General features: G+C 39.8%; 1 long non-coding RNA gene across 3 annotated transcripts; it reads right to left on the bottom strand.

Moving 5' to 3' along the window:
* Positions 1-359: 359 nt before the first annotated feature.
* On the bottom strand, positions 360-21,628 carry LOC142044436 (uncharacterized). 3 transcript variants are annotated; one of them, XR_012654322.1, is made up of 5 exons: positions 21,495-21,628; positions 15,678-15,827; positions 11,997-12,104; positions 9,608-9,713; positions 360-763 (listed from the first exon to the last, which is right to left on the bottom strand). It is a non-coding gene; the product is annotated as an uncharacterized LOC142044436 (long non-coding RNA). The 3 variants fall into 3 exon arrangements; XR_012654321.1 differs by lacking the exon at positions 21,495-21,628 and adding an exon at positions 21,344-21,460; XR_012654323.1 differs by lacking the exons at positions 9,608-9,713; positions 21,495-21,628 and adding an exon at positions 21,344-21,460 and having other exon boundaries at positions 12,005-12,104.
* Positions 21,629-21,818: the final 190 nt, after the last annotated feature.

Below are 21,818 nucleotides of genomic sequence, written 5' to 3'. Positions count from 1 at the left end.
ATTATTATTAGTAATAATAATAACAGTACACTGCAGTAGTTGTTCTGGTAATGTTGAACTATAAACATGGAGGTAAATAGCTTAACAAGCCAGGATAATTCCTTTATTCTCAAACCTCAAATGTAGTTTATAGAGCAGAATGAGTCAGCGGGAAGGATCTGCTTTTACGTATCCTTCTTCTCTGAGAGAAGAAGCGCAGAGAGGAATATAGCAGTGTTGTATAGTTGGATTCATTTCAAGTTTTAAGATAGCAGGCTTTTTGATGAGAGATTTTTAATGTATTTTAGCCATCCCCATGTGGATACTAGAATATGGCTGTCACGGTAGAGACGGACACGACAAGTAATAGATCATGCAAAATGGCTACTTTATTGTTCTAACACACCTTTTTATACCCTTCTTTTGAGTATGTGTTAGTATATGATTGGTTTGGTTAGTAACTAACAATTCATGATTGGTGAGTTCATTAGGACGGTTCTTCTTATCACTATCTTGTTTTTGTACTGGTCTTCTCGGATCTTTCCAGACTCTCAAGGATACACTACAAGCTGCTCAAGGTCGCGCTGTTCTCGAACTGTCAGGAATTCCGTAGGCTCATTGCATCCCCCGACATATAGCATACAATCTTTGTATCTGTTTTAACCAGCTGATTTATTATCTGTTCATAATGTACTTTTTTCCAAGCAGTTGGACACCTCATCTTCAGAGTATTTTATAAGGAGCCCAGGGTTTTCAGGGATGGTATTCCATGCAGTCCAGCATCCTATAAATGCAAGGAAAAGGTTTCCCCAGCTCACTGCCTTACTGGCAAACATGACACATGTACCTTAGAGGAGGTCCAAGTTTCAAACTTTGTAACAATTTTTACTAGTAATTGTGTATAATTTGTAACATTATCAAGAATGAAAAACCCTCTATCTAATATATAGTGATTGCAATCCATGTTTGTCAACTTAAATCTGGAACACAAATCTGTTCCGGGGAGTGCAGCTTCCCTACCCAGTGTCTCTTCCTGAGCATCGCTTCCAAGGAGAGTTATCCCATGGTTCTGCAGGAGTTCTTCTGTTCTGGAGAGTGACTCTGTCATTGAAATGGGCAGTGAAGTTTAGGACATGAGAAATGCATCTATTCAAAAGCACTTCACTAAGACGAGTTAAGATTTCATTGCTTGTCCTAAGTTTGGAGATTATTTTAATGTGACTGAAATATGATAGTACTTTAATTTGTCAAAATTCAGTATGTTTTCTCCTATGAGTACAGCTGAATATGTGAATTCTTATTCTATGTGAACACAGCATGTAAATACATTTTTCTATTTCATCTGCTAAATAGCATTTTCTATTAGAAACCCCATTCAGTTACAGTCTGTCACCCTAACTCGTATGAGGAGTTCAGTTGGTTTAATTGTGAATGTCCACACATGAAGAATGTGGCACATCAGAAATTACTAACTAGAGAAGCTGGGATTTTCAGAAATGCCAAGGAGATTCAGGAGCATAAGTGCCAGTCCACAGTTTCATACACATTTAAGTTAATTTAAATTCACTGATGTTATAATTACTATATTCACTGAGATGCAGTTGCAGACACTAATGGTTTAAAAAAAAAAAAGTGTTCTGTTCAGACATCAAATCTTGTTTCCCCTGATGTCAGTAGGAACGGGAATGGATTTAGGTTTTGCCATTTCCATTAAGCAAAATAAAAAATCCAATAGGCAATTTCCTGTCATAAAAAGATCTGAGAGCAGATGGAGGAAGAATAATCTAATTGAGATGCATTTCTTTTTTACTAGCTTGCTCTATTTCATTTTTAAAAGCATAACTAAAATGTCTTCTTCCACAAAAAGAGCTTGTTCATTAAGTCTTAAAATAAATGACAAGCAAAAAAGCTCTTTTATAAATCCAGAATGCTAGTGGTGATACCAGGCATTTCTAATAACGTATTAACACCACAAAAACTCAAAACAAAAAATGATGAAGCCCACTGTTGAGTAAAGACCAGCGAAGCTTTCACCAGCAGCAGGCTTTTCTGACTCATTCTTTCTCTGGCAATAGAAAATGCAGTTGCTGCAGAGAAATGAAGGATCTCATTCATTCATAGGGGACGGGGAAAAGGAAAGACCAGGGGCCAAGCTTTCCTCCCACAGCTGAATTATAGTGCTGGAGAGGGTTTACTCCTTCCCTCTCTGGTTCTGTTATGTCCTTCCAAATCTCTGATAGCTGTAGTGGAAAATGTGTTTAAATCTCCAGAGTCATTGATCTGGTTGATGATGGGTTGACTTTGTGTTACGGATATATTTTCAGAAGGTGTTAAGTTATGACATTTAAGTTTAATACTTAAAATGAAATGGAGCTTTGAAGTGTATGAGAGAAGAAAGGGAAAGCAGTTTATCCATTAGGCTACTTTGATTCCTCAGAAGTCTTTGTAACCCTTCAAAATCCTTTCACAAACATTTTGAGAGCTTCCAGGAGGATTTATTTTAGTTTGTCTTAGTGTGTTTATTTGGGTTTCTTTTAGGTTCCCTATGTTTAAAATGAATCACACAGAGACAGCATAAAGGGACATTATAAAGTGACCCACTTCAGAAGTGGCCACCATCATCCAGCTGTGGTAGCTGGAAGTGAAATGGAAATGGAGGGATGGAGGATGTTCTTTCAGAATAAGGACATGATACAGGAACCTGGTCTGTTCCTATGTATTTAGAGGGGTATTAGCCCATCTATTTCAGACATCTGAGTTATTTGTTTAGGTTAGAAGCATCTGTTTTTCATCTGAACAGCCAAGGAAGAGAAGCAGAGATTCTCAGAAAATGCTTCACATCACCCCAGTTAGGCAATAATTAAACTCTTAAATCAGATGTTCTAAACTGCTTATGGAAGAATGTCTCTGTTTATTGGGATAGGGATCCTACCTTGCTCACCTAGGCCCTTTAGTTTAAGAAGCTCCAGGCAGGCAGTCTTAAAAGTTGGGCAATATTCCTCAGGTATGCAGAAGAACATATACATGTGAGATAAGGTAAAATCAGCTCTGGAAACACAGCTGGCAGGGAGCCTGGATCCACCTGAACTGAGCTGCAAGCCCCTCGTATCTTCTGATACGCTCAGAGAAGACATTATGCATTCAAGGAAGAATGTGTAGTCAGAGATGACATGTTTTTCCTGGCTGGCCAGAAGATCTAAATTGATGATCTTATGGTACCTGTCTCTTGTTTCCTATTCCATGCTCAAAACCTGCACCACTGCAAGAACTTCAGGCTCTGTTCGTGCATGTGAATCGCATCCACAGATGCATAAAAGGTAGGGCAGCACACATAATTGCGATTTGGAAATAAATACAGGGACAGATCATTGGCTATAGAGACAAAGGGGCAGCATGGGAGGTGAAAAAGCCCTGAGTGGATGTATAGTTGCCACAGCTACCCTGATAGTCCATTCATAACCCCTATCCAACAAATTAACGGAGTATTTTGGGACAGTCCTCAGCCAGCAGACTGCTCCTGAAGGGAATATTTTCTCCAGTATAATTTAGATAAAACTCTGGGGCCCTTACCTACCCTAGAACTGGGAGCTAAAATAATAACTCACCTTCCACCCACCCGCTGTACCAATTCAGAAAGATGAGCCAAAAACCATGAACTAGGTTACACAGCAACAGAATAAGATCCAGACACCCTAGATGTTACTGAAGTAGGTGCAATGACAAAAAAATTCTGAGATAATTTAAGTAGAGAACAGACACCGAATAGCACTAAATGAAAAGATTCTTAATAACCTAATGATATGAAATTATGAATAATCTAGTGAAATGAACAGATATAAATTCATAACTACACACACACACTGGTAAATGAGTCACCCCTGTAGACTGCAAACTGTCCTCGGTTTTTGTGTGTGTGCAGCAAAGTAGAGATATTTAGAGGAGCCTCAATATGTCCCAAAAGGTCCCCAAAAGCCTGTATTTCCCTAAAGTTCTATAAGATCTCTCACAAAATGTTAATTATATGTTCTCCTACACAAGAGTGGATTCAGAGACACTGGCCAAGTCCTCACTGTGCTGAGCCTTCTTGTCAAGAGGCATAAATTTATCATGGAAAAGCACCAGATCTGGCCTATAGCAGAGCAAAAAGAAATCACACTGAACAGTGAAGAGAAACCATTTTGCTGCCACCCAGACAGAGGCTGAGTAAAGCAAACTCCCTAGTCAAAATAGCAGATAACATGCAACCACCTTTTAATGTATTAAGGCCAATGGGTTATGGTAGCTTAGGAAATGCAATTTCTAGCTTTTAACTTGCTGAACACTTGGCTTGGCCACAAAGAGTTTTTTACAAGAACCTCCATACAGCACTTTCTGTATAGTACTTTTTAAAAGGTGCAATACAGCATTAAGCATTGTTTTGGAGTGATTTCTCTAAAAATTACCATTCATTTAATCTGTGTTGTGCTGAGCCTGCCAGCCAGCAGGTGTGGCTGTGGAGCCTTTTGAAATCCACGGGATTTCTTCCATCAGTCCAGAGGCTGTGGAGAGATGTCATCACTGTACCCAGTGGTATCTAACAAGGACATTCTAACAAGTTACGTGTTTGCTTCACCCTTGGAAATCCCAGAGTAACTGTAAACACGAGTGATATATGTACGGGTGTCTTTTATGCAGACGTTAATGTCAGTATTTTTTACTGCAAAGGACTTGAAACTATCATTTGTACCCTTTGCTGACGAGCTCCATTTTTAATGTATACAATTGGCATTATCCTTAGAACTACTCATAAGGTATTTGGCTCTCTGAGTTGTTAAATAACAGATCTACTTTAGATGCTGGCATATAATTTTAAGAGAAAATATTCTTTAATATAACTTAAAAGATCATTTCACTGTTTGCTATCAGATTCTTACCAGAGCTGAAAGCCAACTTCTTACAAGAAACAAAATTAAGTTCTCCTTCAAAGCACAGAGGGAATAACAAAGATGTAGAACTACTAAAAGATGAGAAGTACTGTTTTTCATACCTGTCAGAATGGTCCAGGATTTGGGAAGGTGAGAAGTGCTTTTCTTAAATACTTATTGCTGCATAAAATTGTTATTGTAATTACAACGCACCGATGCTGGATTAGCTGTGTGTCTTCATGGGGTTGAATCTAATCAATATCATTGCAGCAGCAAACAATGTTGATTGTGAGGGAGTATTTCCAAAATTAAATAGAACAAAGCAGACTTTTAATCTGCTGTCTTTTATATTGGTATTTTAGATCGGACCCGAATTCAGTGGTTCATTTGTATTTAACAAAACAATTGAGCACATATTCAACTACAAGTGCATCATATTCAAGCACACGCTTACTCGCTTTTATAGCAGGATGACTGGACTGCAGGTTTAACCACACTGCTGAACTAGAGACTACACACCTGTAGCTAAAGTGCAGGGGGGAAAAATGCATGCACAATCCAACCTCAAAGACTTCTCATCCTGATACTTTCCTACTTTTCCTGTCTAATGGTGTTCATATTTTACAGGTGGTTTTAAACACCAGCATCAAAAAACTTCCTCACTTCTTAAAGAATCATCCATCTAGGGAATATGGGACATCCTTTGGGGGTCTGCATGTTATTTTGGAGTATTTCTCTTGCAGATGATCATCTGCTGTTTTATTTGAGTTATGTTAAGAAAATGCTGGACTGAGTGTTCCAGCTGATGTTTTGTCATGGTTTCCAAAAATAAAAGAAAGTAAATGAAGATTGTACAAAACCAGTCATGATTGCCGAGTCAGCAGTTGCTGAGCTGACTTACACTTGGAATAACAGTCAGTAAAAAAAACAACAAAACTTGGCTCATAGAAATTTCCTGAACTGGAACAGCCAACAGGATTATTTTTAGTTCAGGTTTTAATGTTTTATCATTTAAAGGGAAAACAGTTGCCAGATGAAAAACATTACGTACAGTTTTGAACAAAAGGTATTTTCTTACGTGCTAAACTTTAAAAAACAGATTTTTAGAGGGTATGTTTTCTCAACTACCTCTGTTTCTTAAGCTTTCCAGCCCCAGCATCATTAACAAAAACAAAGCTAACGTGAAAAAGTGAGAAGGGACATTTTAGCCAAAAGCTATTTTTGGTGTACTTTTACAGTGCTGTGAGTAGATACTAGAGTTAGTGGTCCACCGTTGCCCAGGAAACCCCTTTACTCCTAAAGAGTGATTATAGGCTGTAGTGTGGCAAGCAGCATGACAGCCATGAAGGATTTAAAAATATTTATTTAATATTTTTTATTGTTAAATATCTATATTTAAATCTTCACTGTGAAATTACCTATTTAGACTTCATAGAGTCTAATTTTGTATCTGTTTTATTCTATGTAATTAGAAGCCAGATTTAGCTTTGCCTATAGCTTTCTGTCCCAACAACTAAATGTGTTTCATCTGCAAGTGTTCTGAAACTTTATTTCAAAACTGTTTCAAAACAAATACTCGGTAGAGCTTGATTAATGTTTCTTTTGGCAGCAGTTCTGCCTTATGCAGCCCAAAGTCATATTGTTTGTTACCAGTCCCACATCTTTCCCTAAGCTGTGCTGGCGTTAATTGCATGTGGGGTTGTGCAGCGAACCCGGTCAAGGACTTGATGTTGACTAAAATAACCTGACCAAAGATGGTTATTTTGAACTTGGATCCCTTTCCTGAATGATGGCCTCACAAAGATGCAGTGGCACCAGTGAGACGGTAGCCTGGGAAGGGAAGAGCGAGAGGGGCACAAGGAAAAGAGAGGCTGCTTCACCCAGGACATGAAACCACAGTCACAGCTTTACAAACTGAGACCCCCTGCATTGACTTTGGCCCCTTCAATACCTAAAGAAAATAGAAAAAAAAAGCAATTGCATAGCTATGATACTGTAGTTGTGTGTTAATTATGTTTCTCCAATATCCATGTCTAAATCAACTGAATGTACTATGAATTAATGACATGCTACAGGGATGAGCATACATAGACAACATAGGAGGAATCTGCATAGTAATGTAAGATTAGGGAAAACACGCAAACATGCATTTCTAGGAGGAAGATCTGCTTAGAGAACACAAATTACAAACAAAAACACTACCAGAAAACAAATAGGTATTTTATAGTTGTATTACTGTTTTCTGTTACCAGCCCTGATTGATGATGGATCTGCAGCAAGATGAACAGTTATTCATTAATAGCCAAGTAACTACAGCATGATTCAAGAGGCCAGGCATATACCTGATTGTTGGTATTCACTGGGTGTGAACTGAGGATAAATTACCTGCAGAGGCGGTAAAAGAAGCTGGAACTAGAAAAATACCCAGCGGAGGCGAGCTAAACTGCTGTTCCACATGTTTAGCTGAAACTGGTAGGAGTTTGGGTTATATGGAAACTGTGTTATTGGGGCTATATAGAAAGTGTTATGGGGGCTCTCTTGTCCATCCTGTGTATTTTGGGGGAAGTAATTTCTGCCCGATCACTACATTATCTGGTATTGCGAGCTGTCTGTAAAGTATTTCAAGAGTCTTGCTCAGCAGCGAAGCTAACACAATGAGGAAACTGGAAGAGTTTATGAGCAGTGAAGTCTGTTTATCATACGAATTAGGAAGCAAATTCCAATTCTTATTGTGATAACTTTTCCTATTTATTGTCACATATTTAAAATTTTTCATTAGCTTTCCTCTGTTGCATTTTCCAGGTGGTTACTGACACTGCTAGGAAAAAAAAAAGTACAGACACCCCAAGCTAGATAGTAGGACATGGCAGAAAGCTATAAAAAGCCTGGAATGTTAAAAAAATAAACAATGTTAAAAAATAAAGAGCCCTATTGTTATGTTTAAGTTTGAAATAAATATTTCTTTTATTTTTGTGGCTTTATAGCATGGTAACTATTTAAATTCAGCAATTACAATAGAAAATCTTGAAATATGAACAGAGTTTTGGATAACACTTAATGGCAACAGAAAGCCATACACCAAAATCAGGATAATTTGAGCACATCTTAATTTCTTCCTATTTGGTCTTACATTGCTTATTAAACTTAAGCATCAGGACAGTGCAGCCCTTCCAATTTTGCTCTCTGGCCTGTGCTTTGCTGCCAGCCTGTTTATGCAGGAGCTATGCCCCTGCTGTGGCAGGATTAATAAAGCATTGACTGACAGATTCTAACTGTAACAGCTGCTTTTATGGGTTATCACATGTGGGTGTGAAAAAGCCCCACTGGCCCTCTGAGGAAAGCAGATTTACTATAGATAAACCTTTAATGACATCACCTGGGTGTAACCAACACTTTAGAATGCTTCATAAATTTGTAATTATTTGTAAAGTGTAAATCCTATACATGGCTCGTCCTTACCAACACTAGGCTAGTACAACTCCATTCCCTGCACTCAAATACTGGGACAATTAGAAGAGATTACACTGAGATTTAGATGCTAGGCTATTTTTAAAATCTCTTCCTCTCCTAATGCGTTTTCTCATATAATCCTATCTAAAAATTTATTTTGAGGGCTCGGGGTAAGTAGGGAACTGGGGGCTTAAAGTCAGCAAATCCAGAAAAAGCTTACATGGGCTAGGGGTTAGGTTAGAGCTCAGAAAAGCAGATTTCATTCACTGCATCCCAGCTCAGGAGATGGAAGAGCATACCTTGAAGATCCCAGAAAGAAAAACAGTATCTATGAGGCTCAAAAAAAAAAAAAAAAAAAGTGTAAAAGGGAGGCAGAGGTAGCAAATTCTCCAAGAATAAATAATAAAATATTTTCCATTTAAATGGCCAACTGGATCTGACACTAGCCTAGAAGATGTCTGGATCATGTTCCTTCCTTGCTGTGCGGCTGGCTGAGATGGTTTGGGGTAAATAATCTTGTTGCTGAACACATCAGATTCCTCATCTGTGAAGTGGTATTGACTTTGCAAAGCCCACTGAGAGCTACTGATGGAAAATGCTATTCTAGAATTGATACTAAAATATGATGCTTTCCCCATAAAAGACTGGCATTTGAATTATTTTAGACACGTGCTCAGTTTGTTCTAGATACAAACAATTATCAGGTTTTAGAAGGGTGGTCAGAGAAGAGCAGATAATCAACTAATCTCTGCTGTTAAATGTTTTGCCTATGGAAAATGAGTAATTATTTGCCTACATGCTGTATGCCTCCCACCACTCTGTGGAGTTAGCAAATACACCACCACTGAAAGAGGAAATGATAACACAAGCAGGAACCTCCTTGCTGGAAGAAAACTGGGGGGAAAAAAAAAAAAGGTGCTTCTGTGAGTAATATGGAAATAACTACCCAATTCAGAAATCTCCATTGCATTTAGTGATGCAGCTGAAGACACATCCAGATCGCAGCATCACCAGCCATGGGCTACGGAAGAGGATCTAGCACAGTTAGACCAACCATGCAGCTCTAAGAGTTCTGCTCTTCACTATCAGTTTCTATCTATATGTTTTTAATTATTTTCTGCAGAGGAATTAATATTAAAATTGTTAAGTATTTTATTGCATACATGGATAAATGTTTAAGAAACATGTCACAATTGCTCAATTGCAGAAGTGTATTTTCCCAGTGAAAAGATTGATTTTCAGAGACTGTGTTAGACAAAGACTACCTTACTTACATCAAACATTATTTTGAAGTGTTTCAAACAGATTTCCTTTCCTGTTCGTTGTGGGGTGTTACTGATAGTAAAAGCTGTACTTCTTAAACCTCTGTTCAATGGCATTCTTTAGATTTAATGGAGAAAAAGTTGCACCAGCTGTTGAAACGAAATAGTTATTTTCCTAGCTTAAGTATTTTGGACTCATTGGTTAATTCTTTCCTTTGTTCTGTTGCTTAGAAAGCTTACACAGACTGTGATGATACAAAATTACATCAGATACACAAACATCCTCTCAAAATTCAGAACTCGAATCTTCCCTTGAGTCACTTGAATACAGCTGCTAATTATCTCATAGAGGGCATTCTGCTGCAGTTTGAAGAGCATATGATACCAAAGGAGAAACTGCTCGGTGACACCGTATGTTTTACTTCAACTGTGTGAATGTTTCTCCAAACCAGAAGTCTTTATTTTTTGAAGGGGAGGAAGGATAACCTAATAGTTAGAGAAGTGAGAACAGCCAGCGCAGGACACATGTCTCCACTGAGAGCTTATAAAGGAAGTATAGTGAAAGTTTTCCTTCCCTGACAAAGAGAAACAGGGAAAAGGGAGCGATACGTCTCGTCTCATGCAGTGCTAGGTGAAGACTTAAGCACCACATATCAGGTTCCCTGGCAAAACCCATTGCTGTTAAAGCAATGTTCTGCTTTGTTCTGAGAGGTGGGATGTGTGATATTCTGAAACTATTAACCACCCTATTTTTCACTTCCATACAGCAGGTAGAGAAGCTTCAGTATGTCTGAAATGACGTTTCAGTAATTGACTGCTGAAAATTTGAAATCCTGAGATCTCAGTGAGAGATAAATATGTGCAGTTAATAAATGTATTATTCTTTTATTAAGTCCTAGAAGCAAATGCAGTATTACTGAAGATGGAAACAATTTTGTTGATATCACTGGAGTTGAACACACTTAAGCCAGAATGAAACATAAATGACCACATAATCCTCTGTGACCTCTCAATTATTCCCACGCAGTGCAACAGTGATTTCACAGATTACACTGAAGGGAAGTGTAATTTAAACTTTCCATGGTATGTGTGCTTGTCCCTTTAACTTTCTTATTCAGTAGTCATTAAGGCAAGTTAATCTGTAGTGTATTTTAGTTGGAGTAAGGGTTGCAGCAGAGACACTTGGGCCCATTGTGAGTCTTTGTGTTCTTTCTAGCGCTATTTTCCATAATGATTTCATCCCTATCCCAGTGTCTGATTATAAGAGGAATAGCCTTTGTATGCAGAAGACAATGTATTGATTGCTAGCCATGGTGGAGCTGCGTGGGAGACAAGTATTATGTATCTACAGCTGGAGCTTGCTGGAGTAAAGAACCACTAGTACAAAACATTTGCTGTAACTTTCCATGGATAAAAAACATTTCAGTAACAAAGTACAGGATTACCAAAACGTAGCTTAGACAAGTTTTGCTCAAATATTTATAGTTAAGTATAACTGTTTTCTGAGATTTAGGAAAACTTAGCAGTGTCCACTGCTGCTTATAAAATTCATGCCTCTACTTCTGGATTTTCTTTTTCTGTCTTAACTATAGTAATTAAAATCCCTGTCTCAACAGAAATGAGAAACAGAAACTTTTGAAACTGGTTGCCATCTGAAGAGTAACATCTCGATTCCTGGAACTGGCAAAACATTAATTGATTTTTAACAGTATCAATGCTTGTTTTGGATTGTCTGCCTTAACTCTACCTCTGAAACCCTGTCAAACCCAGCCCCCCTTGTTACACCATTCTTAATACTTAGACTACCTAGCTTGTGCTTGCTAAGATCTACCCTTTTTTAAACACATGCAGTCAGATTACATTGTCCCTCTTCAGTGTTACATAAAATCCACAGGTGTATGGTCGAAAAAAGGTTCACTGTAGAGTGGCATGTGAAATATATTGGCACGAAGAACCACCCTTTTTTAACTGGGTTGGTCATATGATTGGTATTTGGCAGACACTCATAGCATGACTCAGTAAAATCTTTTAACAGTGAAGCTTCTCATATAGTAAACATTCCCAAGCACTAGACTGTATAGTTTTATTTCACTGAAGTAAAATCCCATTATATTAAATTATAATGTGGAGACATTCTCTACGTTAATTTAATAGATGCAGCTCTTCAAGTTCTCACCATCTGTTCCACCCTTTAATTACAAAAACAAAAAAGTACAATTCACAATCCCGTCATAAAAAAAGAGGACTAGAAGTGATTTGGATGCACAGGTATGTATTATACTGAGACTGCCAGCATCTGTTACACACATGGTTTCACTTGACAGTAAGCTGTACTTTGCTGGTAGCACCCCCACTTTAAAAATAGGTATTGGTAGTTTCAAGTGGATAAATGGTTAGTCACTCCCTCACCTAAAAATCTTATTGTCCAGCGCTGTGGCTCAGACTTCATCTTAGATATAGCTGCTTTTCAGGATAAGTTGTGCCTCCAAGGCACTGAACACTGCAGAATCTTTTGGGACAAAAGAGGGTACAGAAATGCAGTAAGTGAAAAGCCATGTTATAGATACCCTTTGTTACTATTTTTTAGAGAGGCTATCCTCTCTAAAAGGAATATATGTATTTTTTTCTTCTGGTTGATATGTAGAAAGCATTTACATTTAAAACAGATAAACAAAATGGAAGTATTTGCATTCAGTGACACTGCCCACAAGTGTTTTCATTCATAGACATAAGAAAATGAGTTTGTTCACCTAATAGTTATGACTTTTCTGTTAAAGATATCTTATACTTTGAAGAAAATGTATTTCAGTTTAAAAAATCTGCTCATATAACTAGCCAGATTAATAGTAGTTCTAACGCTTCACAGAAGGGGAAGTGGGAGTTGAAATGGCCCTGAAAAGCTTTAAACAGACACAAGAGACGTCTTCTGTCTCCTGATCTGTTCACCAGCCCATGGTGCCTCCTGCTATACTGGTTTCATAGTACAGAGTAAGAGCAAGAGTTATTTTCTTGAACACAGAAGTGTATTAAATAGTCACATAAAACCTGAAGAACTTGTTTTGGAAGAAGTCAGCCCTATCTCAAGGCTACTGTAATGTACACACCTCTATTGTGGAAATTCTTTTACTTGGTATATTATCTACGTGAGTAATTCTTGATAGATTTTGGTACATTTGCCTGACTGTCTCCAGTTGGACACTGTCAAAAAATTAGACCAGTAGTAGCTGTACCAATAAAGTTTTCTGGACTACTAGAAGAATGAATATGAATGATTTTCTGCTCTAATAGATACCATTTTTAAAGGAAAATGTAACTATAGTCAGGAGAAAGAGGGCAATTTATGAAAAGGTATATTGATGGACTTGACAGTTGCAACACAAGAATGGTAAGTTTAACACTTAATGCTGTTGAGACTAATTTGTACTATAGCTTTGGTGCCCTGGAAGGTGCTGTTTCTGAAATAAACATTCTTATGAGGAAATTCAGCCAGGTTTTTGTAAGATTATCTTTGATAGTAAAACATGAATCCAAATTAAACTTGCTGTGCAGTGTCCCAAAGCACTGGGCCACTGATTTCATGACAGAGCCTCCCTTGTGAAGCTGGCAAGCTTCTCCCTCTCATTCTGTGCAACTGAGATCAACCACTGTTGTAATAGACCCTGCATCGCCTCTCTACTCATTCAGTCCTGTAATAAATATACATTCATTATGGAATTGAAAAATTCTAATTGCTCAAGTTAATGACAGTTTTCTGAAACCAGTTCTTCTCTCTGATAATATACCTGATATCATTATTTAATTATGGAGTAATTATTCATCCAACAAAAACAACAGTCATAATTTCATTGATCTTTTCAGTTTGTAGTCTGAGGAGAAAACCACACTGAAGTGTACAAATTAACATTATGCTTGTGCTAGATATGTACTTCTGAAAGTAAATCTCTGTGTATCATGGCAGCAAGCAAGGTTAGTACTAGCTCCTGTCTTTGAACACATAGAGACTGACAGCTTTTGGATGCACTTACTGCCCATGAGTGAAATTCAGCTAATGCAGCTCAAGTTCAGCATGCACTTGGGCAGCCCAGCACAAGCACAGCTTTTAAGCCTGCAGACTTTTAGGATTTGTTGGCTTGGGCTTCCAACAGCTGGGTGTGTGTAACATCTGTATGACAGACATGCAATACAGTATAGTGGACATGTGCACTCTGGGGCTAATACGAGAAGAACGTTACTTTGCCAGCAAACACACTCAGCAGCTATCACTAATGCTATATATATCAAAAAGGAAGTTTGATGCTCTCTAAGTAAGATGCCAGTTCCAACTGAAATGCTGAGAGGTTTGGTATTACCAGTGAGATTAATGGGTCACCCTTCATGGCCATTTCTCATTCTTTTGCCAAATGCGAGATTTTTATTAGTCAAATTTATAACTGCATTTTTAATTTTCATTATATTTATCCTATACACAACTTCAGGGAGAAAAGCCTCTCAGTTTAGAATGACATTTCCAGAGCTTACAAGGTGTTGTGGATCATTTGGCTAAATCCTATTCAGTGAGGCTGAAAAGGGGAAGAAATGAAGTTATGCACAGGAAAAGGGACAGAGGAGAAGAATGACAGTCAGGAAGAATGATGCTAGCTTTGATGCAAAAAAATGTCGATCAAGGAGGGAGGCCACAGCATGCAATGGAATAGGAGATGAAAAAATGAAATTTATTATTAAAATAGAAGAGATCAGTGTTTGTTGTTACTGTGATCACTGGGAGAGCTGGTGAGTTTGTTACAGCTGAAGGGAGGTATCTAATGTTCTCAGGATTGACCACAGCCTCTTCCCAACCATTTTTCATCCTTCCCAAGTCACATGAGTTTGATGGATATGATCAGGAAAGGTGGGGAAAGGTGACCCTGCTCAGGGCTGGAAGGGTAAATAGCCTTAGCTAATAAAAACGGAGACAGTACTTTGCCTATGAACACAGTGTTACTAATGAGGAAGCTCAGGTTTATCAAGTTGAGGAAGCTCAGGTTTATCAAGTGTAGCTCCATCTACCTGGGGACATTCTCTTTCCAAGTAATTTACCATTGTTATTTCATTTTGCATGTTTATATATTTACTATTATTATACTCACAAATATTCTGACTGTCATTGAGTTGGCATGACTAGTAGTTTCTGCTTGGGCAATACAGGATTACCAAGAATGCTTATGCTTGGGACTGAGGTGTGCTGACAACACATGACTTTATAATGCCAAAGCCAAGGTAGTCCACGCATTTTTATTTTCCATGATATCTGTATTTTCATTAATATTAAACTGGCTCTCAAAGTTTCCTCAAAAAAGAAGAGACAGTTCTATCTAGGCTCCGTATAAGCCAGCTACAGTAGTGCAAATAATTTCAGGTTGCTACAGCATGTTCTTCCACTCCACCCTTAAAATAAGGCTTTTGGTGAGAACACTGTTATGTAAGGCTGCAAACGAGATTTGGAACAATAATAATTATCCAACTTGCCACCTATTTTTAATACCTAAGATGGAAGGCACTGAAATTCTGAATGATAATATTCAAAGAACAAAGCACAGCAGTGAATCCACCTATTACAATGAAATCTGATTCAGTATTAGGTTAAAAATAAGGTCAGGTTATTATTTGTAACTAGTTATTACTAATAATACACTTGTTAGCCACAGTGAAGCGAAATCATGATCTAAGAATAAGTGTGCCTGTGCAGTGAATATATCACGGTTCTCCTTTGTTCTTTAGTACATACACAAATAGATTTCAAAAGAAATTTCCCTCCCCAGTCTCTCTATTCAGAGGAAGCATTTAAACAGCAGCCAGGACACAGCACTGCTTGGAACTGAGCTTGAGAGCTGATGCTGAGCTGGATGGCAAAGCAGCAGTATAGCCAAGGCATCTTTAGCAGGTTCCGTGTACCTGTTTTGTCATGCAAGACATCTGTGGCATCTCCAAAACAACATGGATATTATATTAATACACTGCTAGAAGTCATGGGTACTCCCCAACTGGGTTCATGCTTCCTTCGCTACAAGATACTGGCAGTGTTATGAAGGAAACATACATTTACCTGGCAGGGAAGTGAGGGAGGAATATCTCACATTTTCTTGCTGGAATCCTTTTTTGCAGTCTTTCTATAGCTTAACTCTCTAGTTGCTTGGCCCAGATGAAGGTCATTATGACAGTAACTGTGACGTAGTATTAACTGAAGAGTAAATATCTGGGGGGAAAAAAAAAAGCAATAGTTATAATATGCAGAGAATCTCATTCATTCACTCAAATAGGCTACAGAATGGCTACATCACTTAGGTGTTGCCTGGCTTAAGTGTAACAGGTTCTCCAGGACAAGACAAGAAAAAGAGGCACAGAATAAAGGTAAAAGTCCTACTTATCGGTTGAACTGTCCTATGTACTACTTTGCAAGGGCACAGTAAAAGAGCAGAAACGTTATGACAAGCATGGGCAAAATGACTCTCAAAGCGCAGGCTTAATATCCTTAAGTCTGCGGGTATGGCACTTGGTCCTCCTGGATTTATAGGCATTTAATAGGATCACAGTCTTGTTCCAAGGAAAACAATTCTCATTACAGTCCTGAAGCCTCCCCAGCTACATTAGCCAGCTGCCTTCTTTTGGATTAGCTGCTGCATTTTGCCATAAGTCTATGCACCAAGATGAGGAGAGAAAATATATCCTGCAGAGGTTTTAGCCGTAATTCAGCTGTCATGTTGTGTTTGAAGTTTCACAGAAGTGAGCAGTGCAGCCCCTTGCTAAGATGTCGCAACTTGAAAAAAACCACCCTCTTGCAAGTCCTACATTTTTCAGATTCCTAAAGCCAACCATCTGAAAGCCAGAAACAGTGGTTTCTCCATAGCGTGCTGGCACGAAAAGCAAAGATATCTATCTATCCCGTGCCTAGTGCAGGAAACATTATATATGAATTGTCTGTACAAGGCACGTGGGATGTGCCAAGTTTGTGCCACTTATTAAAAACCCCACTTTGGATCATATTATCTCCATGACAACTGCTTGTATGTATTAATAATTTGTTGTGTGCTTAAACGTAGCTTATGGAAAGGACTGAACGATAGGAGAGCTTTTCCAACGAAAGTACTTGTAACATGAGCGACCTGATCAGAGCACCACACCAGCAATCAGCAAGTCTAAAGCCTCCTAGCACAAGCTTAGCAGGACATTTCACAGATGTTTACATTATTTGTTTAAAAGAAAGGAATTTAAGCATGTCACCAAGTATCTATTGAACTGTGGTCTCTACTCTCTTGACTTTAAATGCTTCTGTCATGTTTGGAAAGTTAGTTAACCTCAGTATCTGTTTCCTCAGCAGGCCTGAAATCGTGTATTTGTCCATCTGGCCAAGATAGCGATAGTATTTGTCCTGGCAGTGGTAGTATTTGTCAAGTGCTCTAAAGATTAAAACTGTTAGATGATACGTAGCATTTTCAGAACTGAGGAAGACCACGGCCATGTGCTGAGGTGCACAGCGATGCACCTACTTCAGCAGTGCTCCTGCCCAGCTAGGAGACAGCACCAGGCTGGATGTACAAGCCAAGAGCAGCGTTCAGTGCTGCCATGCTCATGGGGAGAGAGCAGGACAACAAATATTTGCAAAATATTAAAAACCTAATGTTTGTGAATGAGCACTCCTTTCCTAGCTTTTGAAAGATTCTTGAGTATGAAATATCTGTATCCATAGTGATTTGAAGATGTGATTTTCACAGTTCTTCTTTCAATAAGACTGTACATTTCCTGCTTTCTCTGCAACACTAGAGTGAACTATGAACTACCAGATTTCAAGTAATATGTTTTGTGGTATATAAGGTGATTAATAATGAGATTCCACCCTTTACAGAAGCCATTTAATTGAACATTTAAAGTGAGTAGGCCTCTGTTGATAGTGTTGTCACGGTTTTGTCATGCACTACCTGGACTCTGGAATGAGTCAAATATACAGAAATAATATTTGTTCGTGCTGCTGTTACACAAATATCTGACATAAATAGCTTCTCTTCCAGCTCCCATCTTTTGCAATCGTTCTACTAAAGATCACAAGATTTATCTCACTTAATAGGACTATTAAGACACAAAACATACAATGTTTTGTCTCAGTAAGTGGCCAGTATCTGAATATGTGAGAGATTACAGGATGTATACTTCTCACTTCATCTGATCAGGAAAAGTCCTTTTCCACAGAGGCAGTTGACTTCTACACCGAAGTACCAGTGTCTATACTCTTTGCTTACAAAAAAATGTGTTAATCAAAGAAGGCAGCCCTCCATCAAATGTGGCAACTCATTAGTACACTATTGTATAGCCTTTTAATTCTGCATTTAGTATTACAACACCATAGCAACAGCCATTTCAGACATGCATGGACTGATAATTTAAAACTAGTAACATATTCAGAGAGAGGTAAGTGTGAAGAAAACTAATTTGCGTGTTCCTTACTATACAGTACTTAATCAACACTACATTCACATAGTTGTACGACGCCCGGCAATATAAATCTGCATCGCTTAAACGCTGACTGATATGTCTTATACTACAATGGAAATGTTGGTGTTACTGCAGTAACTGATTATTGTAATTGCTAACACACACATCAATGAGTTTGAGATTCATTTCAGACCGTTAGAGAATTAGTTGGCACTATAGGTGGTTTTGCAAAAAAGTTGAATAACCTACCAACTCAGTGTGTGTAAACATTAAGTGCAGTCAGCTTGAATAGTTAACCTTTTTAAAGAATGCCATATATACAAAAACCACTTGTTTCTGACTCAAGTGCTAGGATCATGTACAGCAGTATAGACTGCCCTTGACTCATCATGGCAGCCACACCCCGTCGATCTCCTTAGTTACAAACCACACACACAAAAGCCTGGCATATATTCACATACTAAATACAAAGTATTATTACTGCCGTCTCACAATTCACATTTTAATCTTACTGTATATCTGAAGTACTGACAAACCCCCAACTTATGCAACACAGCAGGTATTCTTTCATTATTTTGATGTCCTTTGAAGGCTCAGATAATTATCTAAGAAAGAGGAGGAAAGCAACCATGATTCTCTAAACTATTGATTATGACTCTCAAGAAGGAGGGAGGAACAAGATCTGACCTCTGATCCACAAATAGACTACTTGAAACAATATAAGGATAAAATACAGAGCTAATGCTTGGGATGGAGATGGAAACCAAAACTTTCCCCTTTTCTGCAAGTGTCCAGATAACCGAATCCTGAATTTCCTGTGCCAAGTCTCTCCTAGTCAATGGCACAGCTTCAGCTGCAAGCAGGGAGTGCTGAATCACCTACCCCTTCCAAAGTGGGCTTTGTCCTGGCAGTTAAGAGCTATGGCTGTCTTCAAACAAAAAGGGTTCTTTTCTTAGGCAAGCACTTTAACACTACACTCCTGTGAACCAATGGTGGGCTTGGGAACCATCACACTTGCTCTGAAGACAGCAGCGATTCTTATTGCAACCTGTAAGGAGCCCTGTCTAATCCACACTAGCTGTGCTTTCCCCACACCAATCAGATAAAACATCACAGGACTTTGGCTGTAGTTTCGTAAGCAAATAAGCCAGGTTAAGTTTCCTGCTGCTGAGGAGGTTTTATTTCTCCTCTCTCGCTCCCATCTTTCCTATTCCAGAAACACAAGACGGTTGCAGGCAATGCAGTCCTGCCCCATTTTGAGCACTAGGATCGGTACCCAGCACACCCTCTTTTTCAGCTGGATCAGCTGTCTGCCACAGAAAGCCCAAGAGTTACAGCTGATAACCAAGGCCCTGCCTTCAGCTGAAGGCTGGACCAGATGATCTCCACAGCTCCTTTCCCACCTGGCCCCTGCTGTGATCCTGACCCTGTGGATCCCTTCCCATGCCAGCTCACACCATTTGTAAACCCACACAAAGAACTGGACAACGGTACAGATGCAGCAAAAAACACTTTTTCAAGTAGAGCAGGTTTTTTTGAACGCTCATTTTTTGCTGAACAGACGGGGAATAATATTGAGAGGGGACTGCCATTGGTGCCATCTTCCCATCAGCCTAATGTGACCATCATCCAAGAGCACAGAACACCTTTTTCTGGATCATAGTTAGACTCTGATGAGGTGCTGAAGCACTTGTTTCTCTTGAGATTGAGGCATATAGTAGCAAAACTGTAGGTTCAGATTTTTCTGAGAGTTGTGGAAAATAAGTAAAAAAATAACACTAATTAGTTATTTTTTTGTAGACAGGAACATAATTAACCATAAAACCAACACCATGAGGAGTTCAAAGATGTAATCTACTCGAGTTTTGCCAAGAATTTCACTATCTGTATGGAAAACAGGGCTAAATGTGGTCTTAAAACATCTGACTATGCCAGAAGGTCAACAATTATTAAAGAAAATAAACTTTAGCTTGACAAGTTACACAAAAGATGATGTTATTGCGTCATGTTCTTTGCATTTATTTGTTCGAGACTATTTTGGGAGCATTTAGGAAGATGTGCTACAAAGTAAATTCCTGAAACCTATCATTTTTCAGTGAACAACACTTTTCCTTCTACAACTTAAGTACAAAACTAAGAACATCTGAAGATGTAAATCTATGTAAAAAGTGCAAAAACATTCTGGAAGAAAAAGGAAACACCTGAGTTAGGTCATTCAAACCAACTGATGTCTACTAGGAGAGTATGACACCAAGAAACCGAGACTGACCTTTGAAAGCAAACATTCTCTCCCCCTTGCTCACTATGTAATTGTTAACGTGCTTCAGTAGCAGGCAAAGAATTTAACAATTTAGACTCTGTATTAGGCAAACCCTAACCAAAACAATTAATGCCTATTAACTAGGAAAAGTCGTTGTTGATTTGATGATTTCAACAGGGTACATTTTGTCCAAATTTTGACCCATTTAAGGGAAAGAATATTTTTTTTTACTGATCATTTCATGTCTTTTGCAAGTTATTTAAGGGGAATCTTGCACTGACTGATACCTCGAAGCAAACTGCAATAAAATACATAATCCATCACAGACGCATGTTTCCTTCCTTCCTTTTTATTGCACCTTATTTGTCTCCACCTTACTGACATCTTTTCCTTTAGGTAGAAAACCAAGTGTCAGAGTACACTAAGGTAACTGAGGTCCACCACTAGCTTCCTGTATTTTGCTGAAAGCTTACACTGTGCTTCACTTATTCCTTCTCTCTTAAAAGGTCATAAGAAACCCAAGACTTCAAGAACTCTTTCCGTGTAAGTTGTTTTGAAGAAAAGAAACGCAACGCAGCCTTTTTAATCCAACCGCTACACGGTGGTACAAGAGAGAGAATATTTAACGCTCATGCTGGAGCTGAAGAGATTTCTTTCTAAGCACCTAACGCCAGCAAGTTCTCTCCACTTCATTCATCCCAGAGGGACACGGTAATCGTCCTCAGGACTACAGGGAAAAGCACAGACACTGCGAAGTCGGACGAAGTGATCACAACCTCTCCCAGCCCCCCCAGCAGACATACGGCAGGCCGGGCTCCCTGTCCAGTCCGTGCCCCCCCTGAGGAGCCGCCGCTCGGCACACCGGGGACAGGCCGGCCACAGCAGCCCCCTCACAGCAGCGCCCATCGCTCCCGCCTCAGGGCTGCGGGCGGGCGGGCGGGCGGGGCGGGGCTGCGCCGCCCCCCTCAAGCAGAACCCCACCGAGGAGAGCACCAGCGCTCAGCGGCACCGCTGGTCTCACGCACCACAGGCCCGGCGGACAGCCAAGGCGGATGGGACCGGGACCGGGACCGGGACCGGGACGCCGCGCCTCACACACCGAGTGGGCGGGAAAGACCCTTCCCGGCAGCACCCCCCCACCCCCCCCCTGCCGCGCATGCGCCGGCAATCCCTGACCCGTAGAGCGCAAGCGCCGCCCCCGCCGCTTTGTGCCGCGCGGGGCTGCGCAGGCGCAGACGCGTCTCGACTCCGTCCCGCCGCCGTCGCTGATCGTCCTGCCGGTCGGGCTGGTCCCCGTCGGCCCGGGCTAGCGCGCACGCGCGGTCCCGCCCAGAGGCTGCGCATGCGCTCTTGCCTCTCATGGCCTCTCCCTCCCCCTCCCCGTAGTGGAAGCCGAGGCGGTGACGTCAGGAGCGGCGGCCATTACACGGTCTGGTGCGAGGTGAGCGGGCGGCAGAGCTGCAGCAGCGGAGAGCCCGGCGCCGGCCTCTCTCCCCCCTC

The sequence above is a fragment of the Buteo buteo genome, chromosome 24, assembly GCF_964188355.1.
Source record: "Buteo buteo chromosome 24, bButBut1.hap1.1, whole genome shotgun sequence".
Taxonomy (NCBI): Eukaryota; Metazoa; Chordata; class Aves; order Accipitriformes; family Accipitridae; genus Buteo; species Buteo buteo.
The sequence above is the reverse complement of the archived record's forward strand: the minus strand, read 5'-3'. Positions and strand labels throughout refer to the sequence as shown.